Raw genomic sequence first — 15,590 nt, 5'->3', positions numbered from 1 at the left:
TAGGACATGGGCAAGGCGGTCTGCTTGAAACCTGTCAGTTGAGTGATGCTCTGAGCATGAGAGCCTATCACCTTGTCGAATGATAATAAGTAGCTTTTCCTTGCACTAATCCTTTGTCCTGATGCCTTCTCACAATTCACTAGAAATTTCTTCATTTCCTAAACCAGGGATTACCTGCCATTGAGAAAGAATCATGTCATCAGCAAAGAGAAAATGGGATATCAAAGGGCATAATCAGGGCAGGTGGAATGGTTAGCATGCACCGGATATCATGAGGTTTCTGACTCCCCTACTCAGAACTTTTGTTGTTAGGATAAATATGCTAGAAGAAATCAGATCACCTATCAAAGTCTTCGGAAGGACATGAAGAAACCTATAGCTCGACCATTAATAATAATACAAAACCAACAGTCATTCCAACGCCTTTCCATCATATCTATGCAGCCCTGAGCAAAGCCAAACTTTTGGAGGACTAAGGAAATGAAGCTCCATTCAAGCAGATCATACGCCTTTTCCATATTCAGCTTCAAGATGAGATTATCCCCACAAACCTTCTGGTCAATTTCATTCACCATTTAACTAGTTATATTAATGTTCTTAGCAATCAATCTTCCTTGAACAAAAGTTCCATGTTCTTCTAAGATGATATGGGGAAGGATGCTTGCTAATTACATAGCAACAATCTTAAAGAAAACCTTGTATATGCATTTGCAAAGACTTATGGGACTGAAGTCTATTAGATACTCCGGGTTAGCTGTTTTCAGGACCAAGCAAATCAATGTGCATAAAAAGGACATGAAGATTGGACCACCTGAGAAAAATTTGCAAGCATCAATAGAGATATCCTCTCTAACAATATCTCAAGCATGAGTAAAAGAAGCTTCCGGAGAAGCCATCTGATGCAGGACATGAAAATTAAACATGATATGCAAGATCTTAGACTTTAGATTATACTAATTCAGAAACAATCACATGAAATTCCACATCCCACACAAAAGTTCAAACATTCAAGCAAGGGGAATTTGTGCGGGTCCAGGCTTGCACAGGCTAGGGTTAGATCAGTAAAATTATAGAACAAACGATACTCAAAGGGAAGTAAAAAATCATTCACACATGCACAGCAATCAGTCCCTAATCCAAGGGATTCACTAATTCCAATTCAGAGAACCCTAGGGTAAAAAAAGGGACAAATAAATTGAAAGTAATGCAATCTATAGATAGGGTTAGAGAGAATAGGTATGAGAGGAGTAAAATAGGTGGAAAATCTGAACATGGAGATAGTCCCCGCCCGCGGACAGCGGGCCATGCCTATCGCACGTGCGAGGGGGCGCCAAACGCGGAAAACGCTTCCTTGGCTCTGGTCGGCCAGGGGAGAGCTTCAAAACCCCGAAGTTTCGTGTCGATCGGATGCACGGTCTGTGCGTGGTACTCCGCCGAAGTTTCAGCCATCCTACAGGGCCAGAATCTGGAATTTTGCTATAAAGAGGAAAACCGTTGCAATAAAGGACAGATTTGAAGCGCGGATGGTGGTAGGAGATGAGAATTAGAGATGGTAGAGGACGGAGGCGAATCAGGATCGATGTAGCTTTGCACCACGGTAGTTAGTCCTTCGATGAAGGGAGAGCTTCGCACCCAATTGGATTTTCACAACTCGAGAACTCAGAAGAGTAGAAAAACGCAGAATTTTTATTAAGCTTCAATCAATAAAAAAGCTACAAGGGGCGCCTATTTATAAGAAAAAACTTATACCCCAAAACTCGCGCCATGTGCGCAACCTATTACTTGGCGATGAACTAAACCAAAATAAAAACTTATCAAAGAAATTTAAAGCGTCCATGATACTCTAAATAACATTAATAAGAAAAATCTAAAATATAAGATTAATCCGACTAGTGGGTCACGATCATGAGATCCCATGATGGGCTTTACTTGACTACCGGGTCCACTCCAACGAGCCAAAACTCAGTCTTCTAGTTAGGAGGCCCTCCCTGGATGTCATCATCGATCCAGATCGATGGTGGGACCCTCCTCCTCCTTACGTACGTATGTAGGGGGCGGCATGCTTGCCCGTGCGCGCTTGATGTCCCCATCAACTCTCCCCAGCTGCGAAGATTTCGCCACTGGCGAAATAAAACTCCTGAAACACTCCAAGATGTTAGGGTCAAGTCTCTGAAACTCCTCCTCAGTGAGCCACATGCTGTTTGAAGCTGGGCGTGACTTCCATTTAACCAGGTACTTCTGGAATCTGCCGTCCAACGTTGAAACTATCTAATGGTCCAAGATATCCTCTATTACCTCTTTGGGAGTGGGAAGGGCAGGTATGAGAAATAAAGGCTGAGAAGATGGGTTGAGACGGGTAGGTATAGAAGGTAGAGGTTGAGAAAATGGGTCGGGAAAGGTAGGTATGGGACGTGGTAGCTGGGAAAATGGGTCAGGACGGGTAGGTATGAGAGGTAAAGGCTAAGAAGATGGGTCGAGAGGGGGCCATGGATCAAGGGAAAGATCTGGGGAATCAGGATGGTTAGGTGATAGGCTGGACAATGTATCAGTGGTCCCCTGAAATGCAACTAGATCTTCCTCGTTGAATGTGGAACTACTTCCCATGGAAGGTGGAAGATCTACCACATACGCATTGAGACCGTTTCGTTTTATAATTTTAAATGGTCCAGCGCTACGCGCATGTAATTTACGAACGGCTCCTTGAGGGTACTGCTCCGGCCTAATGCGGACCATCACAGAGTCCCTTACTTTGAATTCCTTGAAACGTTTATGTTGGTCTGCAGAAAGTGTGTAATGTTCATTACTAGTCATGATCTTCTGCCTGATTTCTTGATACCATGAATGAATGTGATGCGCAAAAGACTCTGACGGCCTATGGGACAACGACATAGGGACAAGATCAATAGGTTTCCTAGGTTTATAACCAGTAACGACTTCACAAGGACTTAGATTTGTGGTCCTATCGACAGAACTATTAAACGCAAACTCGGCTATAGGTAGTATGGTGTCCCATGTTTTGGTGTGCCCTATATCCATCATAGGGGAAACTCATCCGGTATATCATCAGGAAAGACATCACGAAACTCATCCACTACCAGAATGGCCTCAGTGGGTAACACTACACTAGCTTCTGGTGCACTTTTCCCAATGGTGGGGTTTGTCCTAGCAGATGTCTCTAGTTGGGTATTGCCCACATTAAATTGCTCAAAGTATTGGTCTTTATGTTGTTCCCAATGCTTACCCAAAGACTCAAACTGCTAGGACAGCTTGTTTAGTGACTCTTGCAAATGTTCCATGTTTTTTTTTATATTATTTTTTAAAAAATAAAAATAAACAACCTAGTTTCTAAAAACGAAAAAGGAAAGTTTCTAAAAACAAATTAGAGAAGTTTCTAAAAAATAAATTAGGAAAGTATCTAAAAAAAAACAACCTAGTTTCTAAAAAAAAGGAAAGTTTCTAAAAATAGAAAGTAAGTTTCTAAAAAAAGAAAAAGGAAAGTAAACTAGTTTCTAAAAAAAGAAAAATGAAAGGAAATTAGTTTCTAAAAACAGATTTAGAAGTTTATAAACCTAGAAATAGAAAGCAAAGTTAATTTCTAAAATAATTCAAATAAGGGGATAACAGAAAATTTCAGCAGCTTATGTCAGGGTTTATGGACCTCTAAACAACCATATATGATGAGAATTGATGCATAATGGACATAAACAACTAAACCCTAAACACGTAATGCATTCCCCTATAAGAACCCTAGGCTCTGATACCAAATTTGATGTAGGACATGAAAATTAAATATGATATGCAAGATCTCAAGCTTTAGATTATACTAATTCAGAAACAATCACATAAAATTCTACATCCCACACAAAAGTTTAAACATTCAAGCAAGGGGAATCTCTGCAGGTCCAGACCTACACAGGCCAGGGCTGGATCAGTAAAATTATGGACCAAACGATACTCAAAGGGAAGTAAAAAAATCATCCACACAAGCATAACAATCAGTCCTTAATCCAAAGGATTTACTAAATTCAATTCATAGTACCCTAGGGTAAGAAAAAGGGCAAATAAATTGAAAGTAATGCAATCTAGGGTTAGGGTTAGGGAGAATAGGTATGAGAGGAGTAAAATAGGCGGAAATCTGAACCTGGAAATAGTCCCCGTGCGCGGACAACGGGCCAGGCCTGTCGCACGTGCGAGGGGGCGCCGAACACAGAAAGCGCTTCCTTGGCTCTGATCGGCCAGGGGAGGGCTTCAAAACCCCCAAGTTTCATGTCGATCAGATGCGCGGTCTGTGCGTGGTACTCCGCCGAAGTTTCAGCCATCCTGCAGGGCCAGAATCTGGAATTCTACTGTAAAGAGGAAAACTGTTGTAATAAAGGACAGATTTGAAGCGCGGATGGTGGTAGGAGATGAGAATTAGAGATGGTAGAGGATGGGGGCGAATCAGGATCGATGTGGCTTTGCACCACGGTAGTTAGCCCTTCGATAAAGGGAGAGCTTCGCACCCAATTGGATTTCCACAACTCGAGAACTCAGAAGAGTAGAAAAACGTAGAATTTTTATTAAGCTTCAATCAATAAAAAAGCTACAAGGGGTGCTTATTTATAAGAAAAAACCTATACCCCAAAACTAGTGCCATGTGCGTAACCTATTACTTGGCGATGAAGTAAACCAAAATAAAAACTAATCAAAGAAATTTAAAGCGTCCATGATACTCTAAATATCATTAATAAGCAAAACCTAAAATATAAGATTAATTCGACAAGTGGGCCACAATCATGAGATCCCATGATGGGCTTTACTTAACTCAGTCTTCTAGCTAGGAGGCCCTCCCTGGATGTCGTCATCGATCCAGATCGATGGTGGGGCTCTCCTCCTCCTTGCATACGTACGTAGGGGGCGGCGTGCGTGCGCATGCGCGCATGATGTCCCCATCACCATATGGCATGGAGTACTATCCACCGCGATAGACAAAACCGCTTCTCCAACTTCTTCCAAAAGAGGCGAAGGCATAGAAGGGCCTCATTCATTTGCCCTGTCACCAACCTTGGAACACAATCAAGGATATTCCCCACTTCAATGCCTTCCAAATAAAAGATTTTCTTAAAGCGTTTCAACTTCCAATGCAATATCATCAATAGACTCAAGGATGACGACTGCCTTTGTCTTAATTCTCCACACCATGGATCTACACCTTTCTACAATCGAGCCATAGAAAAATCTAGTGTTGCAGTCTCCCTCTTTTAGCCATATATTCCTAGCTTTTTGTTTCCAAAAGATTTCCTCTTGAAGTTGCACTTTTGATAGTGGGTCTTGGCAAGCTCAAGTTTTTTGCAATCTTCATCTGATCTCGATCTGAGAAACCCCGATTAACATCAAGTGTGGGCATCTACTCCATGGTTCTGAATGATGGTATCGGTCACCGTATTGACCTGGCGGAAAATTGATATGAACAACGTCACTTATTGGTATTGAGGCCATATTGGGCCATATCGGCCTGTATTGGTCAGAATTTTTTTAAAGCAAAAAAAAAAAAATGCGGAAATATATTAGAAAATAGGAAAATTGAGATTTTCAAGAATCTATCTTTTTTTGTGTGTTTTGACAATGTATTGAATGGTGTATCGCACCGTTCTTTGGTAACAATGTTATCCTAACAGGTTAACCTACTATAAGGTGTGGTGTTGATTTTATTTTATTTTCTATAAATTGTTGATATGCGTCAGAACTTGATATCATATATTGCTTATATGATTATCTATTAACTAATATAATTTTTCTAAATTTATTTAAAAAACAGAAAACACCCAAAAAGTAACTCTTTTTTTTTTTTTAAAGATGAGCATTTTATTGAAAGCCAAATTTATATTTTAAAAAAAAAAGAAAAAAAGAAAAGAAAGCTACTCCATAGTAGCTAGAAACCCCCAAAACAAAGAGAAGAACTGCATAACCCAATCTCTAAACAAAATTAGAACCCTCGAAAACACCCCCGCCTTGGAAACTCTACAATTGTGGAAACAACAGTTGTTTCTTGCTGCCCAAACTGCCAAATGGACCGCCATAAGGATAATCCTCCACTTCTTTTTCCCTAGGGCTACTCAAAAAATTAACTTGAAACTAGAAAAAAATGTAGAATTTTTTTTTTTTTTAAATCAAGGCATGTGTGAAATAATTAGATCCATAGTCTTCTAATACTCCTCATGCATCATAACAAGAATTTATAAAATTAAAAAATAATAATAATAATAAATTAAAATAAAAGTTAAAAAACGACTTCAAAACTTTTTTATGAAATTTTTAGAAAAAACATGTGTAAATAAAAAAGAAATTAAAAAAAAAAAAACTCAAATCTTCAACAAATCAGTAGATCCATATTCTAATATTCTTCAAGAATCAGAAAAATAAAATAAAAACTAATTTAAAAATCTTTCTGAAAATTTTAAAAAATACCTGTGTAAATAAATAAATAAATAAATAAAAGAAAAAAGAAAAGGCCCCAAATCTCTAATAAATCAGCAGATCCATGGTCCTCTAATACTCCTCAAGGTCATAACAAGAATTGGAAAAAAAAAAAACTAATTTAAATTTGTTTATAAAATTTTCAGAAAATACCTACATAAATAAATAAATAAATAAACCTCCAAATCTTCAACAAATCCATAGATCCAGTCTTCTAATATTCCTCATGCATGACAATAAAAATCAGTAAAAAAAAAAAAAGTACTTAAAAATGTTTTTCCTAAAATTTTCAAAAAACAACTACATAAATAAATAATTTTCAAAAAAAAAAAGGGAAAACACCTCAAATCCAAATCAAATCCACCAATATTTAATCGAAATAATTTATATTGTTGTTTCGATGTGATTCCAGATTGAAAAAGCAACAAAAAAAAAAGTATTTTTTTTTTTACCTTTTCTACGATTTTTGTAAAACCGCACCCGGGAGGTTCAATTCTTTGATTTGATGAAAAAAAAAAAAATGTTTCGATCTTGAAATTTGATCTAGATTTGGTTGGAAATGCCTTTAAAATAATCCCGCTCTATAAAAAAAATTAAAAGGAAAAGAGGGGGGAAAAACAAAACAAAACAAAGAAAACCTTTTTTTTTTTTTATAGTCATCTTTAGGCTATCAAATATCAATGTTAATACAGCTCGATACGGAAAATATGGGCCAATGCAGCACCATTTTTTTCAAAACGGGAAGGTCACAATGTCCCTTTAAGTTCTATATATCCTTGATATCATAGTCCAAAGACAGAACACCATTCCTAGATCAAGCTAACTACAACCTTATGCCTTCCTGCAATTGTCCTTTTGAGAACGTTTGAGTGAGCCATATCAATAATTGACTCTTGAAGAAATATTCAACACTTACGAGGTGCAAATCTTCGTGTTGAACTTTGAATCTGTGAGTTCATTGTATCCTAAAGACAATTTGTCATCTCCTTTCTTTTGCACTTGGAATACCCAACAATCGCAGCAAATCTGTCTTAAGATATTGACTATTCAAGTCAACACTTGAACCCACAAATCTGTTTTTTTCCTTTTTTAATTTCTTCATTTCTTCCATTGCGTGCTACTCCCCATATTCCAACAATTATGAATAGAATGAGGCTACCTTGCCACTCTAGTTTTGTTACTCTTTATGAATTGAATCAAATTATTGCAATTCAGTTCACAGAGCATCCAAAAACAGCTAGATGTTTCCTTTTCCAATAATTTACATATTCCAATTCTTTTGAATATCCAACCAATCTAATCACTATCTTTCCTTTTCAAGAAAATTGAATCATAAATGTGAGACTCTAAACCAAAATGCTGAAAACTTAAATCATTGTTTTAATTAGACCCAAAATCTAGAAGAGAAGATAGTGTCTGAATAAACATCATGGACATACCAATTCATTTCAACAACAAACTAAGCAGTGGAGTCCAGAGGAGCATCAGAGATCGTCTCACAAGTCATGTTAATGGCACGGTCTTCGAACCTGAAAGCAGCTCCGTTACTGACGGAAGATGTGACTGAATTTCTGCTCTTACCTGTAGATTATAGTATGTGGATCATTGAATGTGATTGATCATGGAAGCTTTCTCTTGGAGTTGCATTGCACCAATTATCAGCTGAGAGTCTACCTCAATCCACAGTTTCTCAATAAACCATAATCTTCAATGCTGCAAATGGTTCTCTTTCTTGGAGACATTGAGAAGCCTCCTCAAGGAAAACATAATTAGATTGAAATTGCCTTCAAGAAGACATGAGAGACCAATGTTACCTAAATCACCAATCACCTTATGTTTACCGTTCCAAATCCCATGATCCGGATTTTGGGTCATTTGCAACCTGGATGCTACTCTTACCGATCCGAAACTATGGTTATATACTCCCAGTGTGGATTGAGTCGTAATGTCAATATACATTGAGAACGTAGAGATTTATACTTGTATTATGGATGTGAGACCAATAATAATAATACCATCATTTTATACATAAATTAGAATATTGATTCATATATTAAACTGTACACGTACCTAGTGTATGTACTGGGGTGACCCAAATGATCTTACCCTAGTGTACCACATATTGGAGGTAGCAGTGTACCATATACCTGTTCCAGCATCACATAGAGCAACCTGAGATCCAGTTAACCTTGGGAACCAGACCTCTCTCAAACTGGAATGTTGAAGTTTTTTTCCTTTGCTTGTAATGCCTTTCTGAATCACCTGCAATCCTGGTGACGACAACTATACATTTGTTGGTATGCATCAAGAAATTATGCTGATTCCATTAGATTACATGCCTTCTAACTGACTTAGCATTTGGAGGTTCTGATTGCAGCTCCAAAACAGGACAAATCCAAGACCTATCCAAATTGAGAAAGTTAAAATAACTCAAGTTGTACTCATCCATCGTACACATGGAATAAATTCCTACCAATCCGGATCATCCAACTAATGTACCCCAATTTGGATGGAGCTTGGCACCAAAGATGCTCTAACTTGGTGATCACAAGCATCACATTGGCGACTATCACATGGAAGTTTGAAAGAAAATGATCAGCACTCCAAATTCACAGAGATTAAGTCAGTTAAGATCATCCAAACAGTGTGACTTTCATGATGTCCTCTATCTACAGTGAGACCTACAATTTGGAAAGTCCAAGACTGGATCAGTTGCCACACTTGAGAGAGGTCCAGTTCCCAACCATCTACCATATTTCGTCACTCTCCAAACCCTTCAAGCAATGCATCTCTTCATTGATTAATCATAACTCCCATTCCCTTCATCTCTTCATTCTCAGATCTTGTGGTTTGCATCACGAAAACTATGTAGTTAAATTTTTTGGATTTATTGCAATTGGTATTGATCTTCAATCCTAGTAGGATCACAGCTCTATACTTCTGATCTAGCTATTACTTGACCTATTATGACATTATGTTAGTAAGTCTTAAAACTACATTGTAATCATCTAGTATGAGATTAGGTCATCATTACCATAAAGCAAATAGTCATCAGTTATCAACTTACTATACTTATGAGCCTTCCGCACAAAGTTAACCAGTTAATGGAGCCATAGTTATAAAACCCAGTGACTCAACTCAAAACTTGGCCTAATCAACTCAACTCGAGATATTTGAGTCTCTTGGAAACTTGCTAATGAGCCTGAATTGGTCAGGACTCGACAAGACACATTGAGTTGACACAAAAACTCGGTCAGCTCAACGTGACTTGGAAACTGCGTGTGCACGCAGGTGGGGTCGTCTCACAAGCAATGCACTACCAGTGTGCTATGACACGTATTTGTGTTTGAATGAGAGTATTTAAAAACTATGTTATTTTCAAATATACCACATACGCTGGATACTTCTAAACTTAAATATCGAGTCAAGTCAACTAAAGACTCGCTGAGTCTTCGAGTTGACCCGACCCAGCTAGATATTGAGTAGAGTTGAGTCAAGTTAAGTTTTTGAATTATCGATGGAGCAAGGGTTATATCGCTAGTTCTGGTAAGATGAGGCCACCAACAAAAAATGTTTTTTGGATTTATTGCAATTCGTATTGATCTTCAATCCTAGTAGGATCACAGCTCTATACTTCTGATCTAGCTATTACTTGACCTATTATGGCATTATGTTAGCAAGTCTTACAACTACATTGTAGACATCTAGTATGAGATTAGGTTAGCATTAACATAAAACAAATAGTCATCAGTTATCAACTTACTATACTTATCAGCCTTACGCACAAAGTTAACCAGTTAATGGAGCCATAGTTATAAAACTCAGTGACTCAACTCTAAAACTTGGCCTAATCAACTCAACTCGAGATATTTGAGTCCCTTGGAAACTTGCTAATGAGCCTGAATTGGTCAGGACTCAACAAGACACATTGAGTTGACACAAAAACTCGGTCAGCTCAACGTGACTTGGAAAACGCGTGTTCACATTGAGTTGACACAAAAACTCGGTCAGCTCAACGTGACTTGGAAACCGCGTGTTCACGCGGGGGCGTCTCACAAGCAAGTGCACTACCAGTGTGCTATGACACGTATTTGTGTTTGAATGAGAGTATTTAAAAACTATGTTATTTTCAAATATACCACATAGGCTGGATACTTCTAAACTTAAATATCTAGTCAAGTCAACTAAAGACTCGTTGAGTCTTCGAGTTGACCCGACCCAGCTAGATATTGAGTAGAGTTAAGTCGAGTTAAGTTTTTGAATTATCGATGGAGCAAGGGTTACATCGCTAGTTCTAGAAAGATGAGGCCACCAACAAAAATGTTTTTTCTTTTTCTTTTTTTTAAAGGAAATATCCTAATTAATTTGTCTAAAAAAATCTACAAATTAGAGCTAGAAAACTAATGAATGAGTAATTGGGTTATTTCACGGAATATTGCCTAAATTTGGAATGAAGCAGCTTGTGCAGTTCTCACTGACCATTTAGATGTCTTCACAAAATGTCGCGTGCAGGAAAGCTTTCAAGAAGATATTGGAAGATGCATATAGATATTCTTACAAAGTGCAGCATGTAGGAAAGCTCTGAAGAAGATATCGGACGACCAGCAGCAACATTCATTACAGCAAGTAAAATGAGCTGATGTTCAATTGGTGTTCAACAAATCACCTCTCCTTCGCCCTAGGGGACAAATTTATTAAGCATTCCAAGGTATTCTTGACCTTTTCACCCTCTGTGAGCAAGCCCACTAACATAGATGTAGTGGATGCATCCGTAGAAAAATGTTTTTTAGCCATTTCACCAAGAAGTTGCATTCCCTTGACGGTCTCACTGTTTTGTAGAAAACCCCTAATTAAAGCATTGAAGGTGACACTGTCTGGTTGGCAACCCTTCTCTTCCATTTGCAAGAATAATCCATTAGCTTCCTCCATAAGCCCTTCTTTACAGAGCCCAATGATTAATGTGTTGTATGTCCTCATCATGTCCCTCCCTGCATCAGTATATAAACCTATACCAAGGAGATCGGAAAAGCTTCTCACATGAAGTTTGCAAATTGACAATGCATAAACAAGTGGGCTACTTTTAACTACTCAAAAGTTAGATGAATTGCCCATATCTAAGACATCACTATACCAACATCAGAAGGCCACGAATGCACAGAAAATTGGAGAAAAATCAAGCTGCCACTGGCCTGCACCTAGTCTCCATCAATGAATCTGCTGTAAAATAAACTATCCCGAGCAGATGGCAACAGCTAGCCACTAATGCATAGATTGACCATTAACATTGGACATCATCTGCACTCAGCTAATAAAAAAAGAAGACAAGAAAAGAAAGAAACCAAGTAAGAAGAAGTAAGAAAGAAACCGGCTCCAACTGCATCAATTCAAAAACAAAAAGATGCTGCAGCGCATGAATCACTGAAAGGGTGTCCGACATCTGAGCAGCCCATACAAATAGCACATGGGGCCATTCCATTTGATGATAACAACCAAACTCTATGAATCAATCAAAATCACAACAGATGCTTGGCGCTGTTACTGGCCTGCAATTCTGCACTACAGCTTAAAACCATGGAATTTGATATGAAACTGACCAGCAAAACCCCACTGCTCATGACAAGCATAGCACCACCAAATTCACTCCCATAAGCTGAACGATTGAAGGATAGAAGCCCACAGAAAACCAACTGAGCATATGAAGAATAGAAGTGCAAACTCCTGAAAAGGGCAATTAAAGCTCTTTAATTGTCAAAACAAGAAGCTGCGAATCAAATATGGAGCCTCAAAACAAAAGCCACATTCTATCTTCATCAACACCAAAACTCATGACTAAACATATATTCAGAACTTCAAGTAGAAAATCCAATAGCAGCAAAAGTCATCATTGTCGTCGTCGTCATCTAAGCCTTATCCCATGGCCATTCCACTCAATCAAGGGCCTGACTTTCATCATGAATCTGAAAAATAATGGCAGTAGAGATAAACAATAAATGATAAATTCCAGCCACTGTATACAATTCCAACAATTGATCACACTCAACATTACCAAGGCCATTCCACCCAACATGCATATCCCAATGCTACGTTCTTCATCATAATCTGTTGTTCAACAACATTACCACCAGACTATAACTTCAAACTAAACATGCAAATCAATTGTTTGTCAGATTGAAGGAGATTAACCATGCATAAACTAATTAAAACAAACAAAAATTACAGCAAACAGAAGGAGAAGAAGCCCGCATGCATCAATTATGTTAATGTTGACGAATGTGGGTGTACAATCATATAGCACACCTAGATAATAGTAATAAGGACCGTAAAGTTGTACGGCCCACCTAGTCTCTTTATTTATCATGTAGCCTCTAGTCATATTTGGTACACTTACAATGCACATGTTAAATTGCAATACGTGGGAGGTATTTATGTCTCTCTCTTTTTTTTCCTTGAACTTTGATGATTTTATTGCAAGGAGCTAAAGCCTAAAGAATTACAAGAAAAAGTAAAAAAAGAAAAAAGAAAAAGAAACTACAAAAATCTGCCCAATTTTAAGGAAACTGATTTGCCACAATAGCCTTTGGTTTGATCACCCATTCCATGATAAGCTCTTTAGCCATATTGATCTACCCTTTACCCCCACCATGCCAAGACAAAAAGAAAGAGTCTATGGAACACAGCATGACCCACCAAGAACCAAACATGCCAAGAAACCCCTCCCATACTTTCTTTACAACTACGCAATGAAGGAAAAGATGATTCACTGATTCCTCATCCTGGTAACACATAAGACACATTTAGAAGAATCATTTTTCTCTTGCACAAATTGTCGACTGTAAGCACTTTGTTACTTCCCACTAACCAAGCTGGAGCACCCAACTTCAGAGGAGTGCCATATCTCCAAAGATTAAGCTGTGTGACTAACCTCGTTAACATTTAACCTACAACTGATCATTTGGTAGAGAGATTTAACTGAAAACTTGCCGGACTTTTCTTCTAACCACCACATCAATTATCTTTGTAAGACCAAAGGGCACGCCTTGCTCAACATTTCCAACAATCTCAACAACTCCTCTACTGCTTCCTCATTTAAGTTTCTCCTAGGCTCCTTGGAAAGAATAACACCTTGCTACGGACACGTTAACCTATTGCAAAAGCACTGCTAAAAGGGGGAGCAACTTCCTCAATTTTTTATCATGTAGCCAAACATCCTCTCAAAATCTACACCCTTCACCAGTACCCAAAGAAATCCCCACTCCTTCCCAAACCTAATTTTTTAGCAAGGTCACCACTTTCCAAAGAAACAATGCCCTATACAATGATGATGCCTTAATCGACCAAGAAGCTTCTTGAAATCCATACTTTCTTCCCACTACTTCTCTCCATAAACTATCATCTTCAACACCAAACCTCCACACCCACTTACCCAATAATGCTAAATTCATATCTCCCAAGACCCTAAGACCGGCTCCTCCTTTATCCCATGGCTAACATACTTCCTCCCACTTCAAAAGATGAAACTTATGCTTTTATTTTGCCCCCTTCCACAAGAAATCCTGCCTAATTTTGTCGAGCTTCTCCACCACCGCTTTCGGATACTTAAATAAGGACATGTAATAGACTTATAAGTTACACATCACCACCTTAATTAGCATTAACCCTCCTCCCAAACACAAGTGCCATCTCTTCTAACTTATAACTTTCTTTCAAATCTCTCGATTACTTTATCATATAGGTGTTTGGCCAGCTTCCCTATACATATTGATACCCAAGATATGTAGTCATAAATGAACCTTCCCTACACCCAAAGATCCTACCAAAAGAAACCCACTTCCAATAATTCATTTTTACCGGAATTAACCTTCAAACCCAATACCACCTCAAAACATACTACAATCATCCGAAGATTATCAACCTTTGATTTGTTTGCCTCACACATAAACAACGTATCATCCGCATATTGTAAGTATGATATTTGAAACTGATAATTATTAAATTTAAAACCTTTCACTAGACTAATTGCTACTCCTTTATCAATCATCCTGCCCAACACCTCCATAACTACCATGAACAAGTATGGCGACAAAGGATCTCCTTGACACAACCCTTTTAACGCTTGAAAAAGCCCTTTGGAGAACTATTAACCAGAATAATTAAAAAAATAAAAAATTCTGATTTAACACAAACATGAATCCATGATTGCCATTTCTCTCTGAACCCCAAATGACCCAACATATGATAGAGAAAGTCCAAATCCACATGATCATAAGCTTTTTTAATATCCAATTTGCAAATAACCCCTTTATACCTTTCATGTTACAAGAATCAATAACTCATGAGCTATCAACACGCTGTCCATTATCTAATGTTGATCTACAAAGACCCTTGTGACCTGGATATCACTTCTCCCATTACTACTCGAAACCTTGAAGCTTCGATTTTTGCCAAAATCTTATTAGGGCCCCCCAAAAGACTAATTGGTATAAAATCCCTCAAGCTTTCTTCCCCTTCTATTTTTTTTAGATTAGTTCAACAAAAGTGGCCCCTAATTCTGCCGCTAATACTCATTTTTTAAATTCGTTTACAAAATCAATCACATCCGCCTTTAATAGATCCCAAAACTTTTGATAAAATGCAATTGGATAGCTGTCAGGACCAGAGGCTTTTCGCTCACCAAATCCGAAATGGTTGCCTCTATTTCCTTAACTGTGAAAGATTCCTCTAGAGACTCTACTGCCTCTTGCAAAATAGAACCCAAAGGGAGATTATCAAGTGTTGGTCTTTACCAATCTTCCCTAGACAAAAGCTCCTTGTAAAGTTTTACCATCGATGCGCATACCCTTGCTTTCCCTTCAACCCTTTCCCCCTCAACCACCACACTTTTAATTTTGTTGTTCTGAGCTTGCGCACTGGCCATTGCGTGAAAGAATTTCGTACCTACCACTTTTAACCAAATAGTCCTAAAATATTGTCCCCATTTGATTTCTTCCTTCCTAAGCTCGCATTGAACTTCGCCCTATGAATTTTTCTCCATGCCATTTCATCAAATGAAAGTTTGCCTCCCTCTTCTTTTACATTAAGCATTAGAATTTCTTCAAGGATTCCTCCTCCCAGTTCTCCAAAACCTCTTTTTCTCA

At 38.1% G+C, this 15,590-nt stretch overlaps 1 protein-coding gene and 1 long non-coding RNA gene across 2 annotated transcripts in view; both read right to left on the bottom strand.

The window, feature by feature from the left end:
• The window catches only part of LOC131249002 (uncharacterized), a 70,412-nt gene that overhangs the window by 12,847 nt on the left and 41,975 nt on the right, over nucleotides 1–15,590 (bottom strand). The window lies entirely within an intron of this gene.
• LOC131249007 (uncharacterized) lies at nucleotides 11,469–12,572 on the bottom strand. The gene is made up of 3 exons (XR_009172596.1): nucleotides 12,503–12,572; nucleotides 12,292–12,413; nucleotides 11,469–12,174 (listed from the first exon to the last, which is right to left on the bottom strand). It is a non-coding gene; the product is annotated as an uncharacterized LOC131249007 (long non-coding RNA).

The sequence above is a fragment of the Magnolia sinica genome, chromosome 6, assembly GCF_029962835.1.
Source record: "Magnolia sinica isolate HGM2019 chromosome 6, MsV1, whole genome shotgun sequence".
NCBI classification, from domain to species: domain Eukaryota; kingdom Viridiplantae; phylum Streptophyta; class Magnoliopsida; order Magnoliales; family Magnoliaceae; genus Magnolia; species Magnolia sinica.
Note: the sequence above shows the minus strand (reverse complement) of the source record. Positions and strands in the feature narration are given on the sequence as shown.